This window comes from Olea europaea, chromosome 20 (genome assembly GCF_002742605.1).
Source record: "Olea europaea var. sylvestris chromosome 20, O_europaea_v1, whole genome shotgun sequence".
Taxonomy (NCBI): domain Eukaryota; kingdom Viridiplantae; phylum Streptophyta; class Magnoliopsida; order Lamiales; family Oleaceae; genus Olea; species Olea europaea.
The window spans coordinates 11,561,514-11,567,256 of NC_036256.1; positions in this window are offsets into that span (position 1 = coordinate 11,561,514).

Consider the following 5,743-nt stretch of genomic DNA (forward strand, 5'->3'; position numbering starts at 1 on the left):
AAAAAAAAATAATAATAATAATAATAAATAAATAAATAAATCACCCAAACATTCTCAAGAGCATGGCATTGCCACATCGAGCCTACCATAAAAAAGGATGTACCGAAAGAACAAGATTTAAATTCGTATAATAAGCATGAAAGGTTTTATCTCTCATGCTAATAAGCGTGAGAGTAAGCCACTCCATACATGTTCAGGAGAATGGCATTGCCCCGCAGTGGACCGAAAAATAAGATTTTAAATTGTATGCGATGAATACGTAGAATTAGAAGGACTAGATAGTATGTCAAATATTACTTTAGATTTTTTATTTCTTGATATTATCTAATCTTGAACAGTTTTGTTTATATCTCCCCAAGTTGCTGACTATACGGTAGAGTGTTTAAGTGCGATTTAAATATTTACACATTCGATGAAATCAGGAATCTTTCGTGCTAGATAAAGATTGAAAGACGGATATGATTGAGATTAAAAGGAAATGAATGAAGAAAGAAGCACGTCGGATCAACGGGTAATGTGTTTGATTGCACTCAAAAGTTACATTTTTTAAATTATTACAAAATATGCATCTCGTTTGAGCCCCACTGTTAGTTAAAAATATATTTTGGAATAGTGATTTTTTGGAGGATGTGTGGATGAAAAATATTGAAAAAATTTAAATTTATTTTTAATATTATTTTATTAAAGAATATGTAATTAAAAGGAAAGAAAGAAAAAATGTATTTTGATAAAAATGAAACTCAAATAAAGGCATGATCTAATGTGAGATCAAGTAAACTTATCTAGATAGTCCACAGGGCACATCTCCAAGTGGTAAAAGGAGAGGGTGGAGAAATCCAGTTTTGCTTGAGGCTACTGCGTCAAGGATTCGAATTCTGAAATATAGATTAGGCTCTTGGATAAGTGCAAGTGTACAAGCAGCCTTCCACCCTGTACCCTTAGAGGCATAACCTGCGATTTACCTTCCTCACGATACTCCAGGGTAGGGGTGGTGGGGGACCCTTAAGATTAGGGTTTAACCTTTTAAGTAGACTTATCTAGATAAGTAGGCTTGTCAAGTTGAGATATATGTCAAACAAAAAAAAGATAAAGTTGTTCGAATAGAACCAAGGAGACGATGTGGCACTCTTTGATAGGGGGCACCACACCCGGATAGGCACCCCACGTGGATGGACAGGGTCCGGCTAGTAAAACCCATTAATTAAAAAAAAAAATTGAAAATGAAAATGAAAAAGAAACCTAGCAAAGTAACTATACTTTTGAGGTTATGTACTTTGTTAACATGGAAAACATGTCTAATAAGAAAAGTCTATATAAATTGTAGAGTCAAGTAAATACCTGTTTGTTTAGCAAAGTAGACAACTCTATTAAATCCTTAATAATTCTTTCTGCAAGAGTTGAAATTTCTTTTTTATACATTTTTTTAATCAAATTATCTTATTTAAAGCTCGTTTGGTACGAATTAAAATCTGAATTTATTCTAAGTCAAAGTCAAACAATTAATATTAATATTTGTATGTATTTTAGGATAATATATGGTTGATTCATTTCACTGATTAAATTTTTTTCAATTTTATTAATTACTAACAGTTAAAATATATGTTGATGCCAACTTTCTTAAAATAAATATTCTAAAATATACTTTAGTTAAAAGTTAAAACTAAAATTTGCGGTCACCAGATCTTCCAATAGTTAAGAATACAAATTAATCGATTTAAAAATAATTTACTATACTTTATTTGAATCAAATAACCATAAATATATCCATATTTTCAAATCCCATGTGATTTCTAGTACAAGTAAAACAAACTTCTTTTAGCCTAGCGACTCGAAAAAAATCGTCTCGAATCAAGTGAATTAGCTACAAACCAAAGGGCTCTCACATTACTTAGAGGCTTAACCATTATTTGGATTCCATTAAAATTTTAATATATTTTCTTTTTCTTCTGTTCAGTTACAAGTTCTTCGATAAAATAATATTACATGTAAATTTAAAAAAAATTCTTTCTTTTTTAACCACACATTTTTCAAAAAAAAAAAATCACTATTTTAAAATATATTTTTCCCTAAAAACTAATTTTGATGGATCCCAACAAGAGTTTAATGTCATTCTTCAATTAAATATCATTCCATTTCAGAATAAATTTCCCCTTGAAGGCCTTAGTCATGACTAAGGAATGGGATCTCTGCATATTTATTGATAATTTGGTTCGACCGACAAATATTAAAGCTTTTGATGCAATAAAAAGTAATTACAGAAATGTTCATAGATTTTTTTTTTTTTTTATGTATATTCATAGTTTAATTAGAATAAATAATATTAGATTGCAAATTTGTCTCGATTCATTTATTAGAAATTCACAAAAGAATTTAATGGGGGGAGAACCACTCCACTCATATGTAATTACTCAATTATTTCTTCTAATTTTCCACTTAACAATTTTCTTCTCATTTCTTATTAATCTTTACTTTTAATAAACCACATCAATATGGGATTCGAAAGATGTCCTTATATTCTCACATTCTTATTCCTCTTAATTTACTTTTCATGTTTACAAGTGTAAATGCGGATTCACTTGAGGTCCTTATTCGGCTAAAAAGTTGTTTTGGGGTGGTTTATCTCATACTTACTGGCAGTAGATATAAAGTACAAGATTTTAAATTGCATAATAAGCAAACATTTTTTTTTCTCTCATGCTAGTAAGCATGAAAATAAGTCATTTCAAACATGCTCGAGGATGGCATGACCCATTTGGAGCTTGTAGATAATGGTTGATCCAAAAAATAAGATATTAAATGGTATAAGAAGCAGGAAACATTTTCTCTTCCATACTAACAAGCTTGAAATAAGTCACCACGAACGTGCTCCAGAGCATGACATGGCCCACATCGAGTCCACAAAAAAAAAAGGTGGACCGAAGAAACAAGATTTAAAATTGTACAATAAGCATGAAAAGTTCTCCCTCTCATGCTAATAAGCATGAAAATAAGTCACCTTGACCAAGTTTAGGAGCATGGCATGGCCCACAGTGGATCCAAAGGACAAGATTTTAAACTATATGAGCTTGAATATATATAATTAAACAAAGACTAGATAGTAAGATAAATAATACTTTTAATTTTATTTATTTATTAATTGATATTATCTTGAATGGTTTTGTTTATATTTCCCCAAGTTGCCAACTCAATGATAGTGCTTGAGTTTTAAGTGCGACTTAAGTATTTTACACATTTGATGAAATAAGGAATTTTTCCGTACTAGATAAAGTGTGGAAGAATGAGATTGAGATTAAAAGAAAATGAATAAAAAAGGAAGCATGTCGAAAATTAATTTGGTTGTACTTAATTTTTTTTAAAGTAAATTTTGCAATTGCAGGAAGTAACTTCAAATACTATGTTTGACAAATTAAATAATGAAAGCAAGGCCAAACATGGTATTATTTTTTTCATTTACAATTTATTTCATATGGTTAATATTTTGGAGTCATGTGTTAAGATTTAAAAAACTACATATTAAATATTTAAATTTTGGTGAAATCAGCAGTGATCCCAAAAATATTAAAAATTTCGATGAATACTACTTAGAAAATCATCGTCACACTCCCTAACAATATCGTTCCAAGAAATGTGTAAATTCTAAACTTATTTAAAATTTCATGTGAAATTTAATGGCGCATATACTAATTGTTTATATATTCAACAAAATCGAGTTGGATTACACTAGGATTAGTAGGGTTGATTTTAATATTGAGTTCTAGGATTTCATTTTAAAAGATTAATATTGTTAAGATAAATGATTTAATCCCTAAAAGTTAAAATACCCACAACAGAGCAACCAACGTATGCCACTTCGAGATGAAAACCACCGTTACGCTCCTTGGTTATAAAATGTTTCAAAATTGTGTGACTTTTAAATCTATTGAAATTACTCTTGTGAACAGAGTTTATCCAAGTGTGCATGAGCTTATCTATGTAAACGCGAGTGAAGTTAGGATCTATTGGCCACATTACCTGTGCAGTCGTGCCGAAACCAAGGTCAACAATACCTATAACATGTAATTCGATAGATTTAGGCTAGGTAATTAAGAAATGCGGGTTGGGGGGAGGGGGATCCATTATATGGTTGATGTCCTCCTTAAAGAATGTGTTAATCAAGCTGACAGCTTAAAGCCAAAGAAATCGTTTCATTGTTTTAATTATTTCCACTGGAGTTTTGATCTTTTACGCATTGTTGAAGTTGAATCTACTTTGTTTTTACCCTTCCTTTCCAATTGATTCATCACACTCTTCAAGAGTTTTGGCACTTTCATATGTTGCTTTATCTTCAAAGAATTTGTTTAGAAAGGACAAACTTACTACTTTTTTGTTTTCCTTTTCCCTTTTTTCCCCCTTTTTTCGTTTTACTAAATAGTGTCATTTTAAGAACAATTCGTTCCCTTTCCACGTGTATCTCTCCCATCCCTTTATTGCTCGACATTAGTTTTTGGAAATCGTTGAAATGTTGAGTATGCGAGTACTTAGAGAGAAAGATAAAAAGTCATGATAGAAGCAAAGGAAAATTAGATCCAATAATGTGAAAGATTTGAATAAGACACTGCGTCACTATATGTCGTTTTTAATAAGATTAAAATTGATAATTTATTTGTCATAAAGACCTTTTGAAATAAGCTATCCAACCCATAAAAGAGTTAAATACAAATAAGCTTAGTATAATTGTTAAATTTTATCCTTTCTACCTTGACAAAGTTAGCTTTAAAGTTTTGTTTTCTACTATTTGAACCAAAATTTTTGCTTAGTTTTGACATCTATTGAAATGATTTTGTATTATATATCAAAAATAAAAAAAAATAGAGAAATCAGTGCGTCCTGTATCTTCAAATATTAAAAATCCACACCCCAAGTAGGTTAGAATTCCATCTCCAACCGTTAAAAACTCTTCGATACGTTTTCATGTCAAAAGATCCACAAAGTATTGTACTATACGCTTGTTTTGTTTTCAAATATAGTTGAAGATTTAGAACATCAATACCAGTCTAACAGAAAATAAGAAATATATTTTTTATGTAATCACGTCTTTTGATCAATAATTTTGGTTTCATATCAGATTGATTTCGTGAAAGAGAAATATCAAGTTACTTTAAATTTCAAATGACACGTCCATAACTCATGAATCGATTCCAAGTTCTTATGCATGTCAAAATAACAGAAAATATTTTTTTAAAATGCTTGAGTTCAAATTTTAAAACTAAATTGGAAAGGTTACAACCTGTGAATTTCATAAGAAATGCGGGCCCTGATCCAAATGCTTTTCCAATCTGTTAACTACTTAACTCTAAGAGGAAATTAAGCTGGGCCCGATCTCCCCACCAGGCCCACATATTCAAGTGTCTACCCTGTCCCTGCGTTGAAAGCTGACTTGGCTTCGAATTATTAAACCAAATTCTTTATATATAAAATAAGATTAAATGAGATGTGGTCGCAAAGCGGCTAATCTGGATTTGAGTGGCTTTCAATTGGACGACTTTCGGGTAGGGCTGGGCCCTATCTCTCGACCCAGTCAAGGTTAGAGGCTTTCGGGCTACTTGCCCGACAAAAATGCTTATTTTCTGTTCTAAAAAAGTTGATTTGGTCAATGCCAACGTGGCATGACCACTTCTAGAAATAATTAGACAAACATATGTAGGACTTAGATATAGAGCCTGTTTAAGAGTAATTTTGAGAATTGATTTTTTGATCGTTAGGA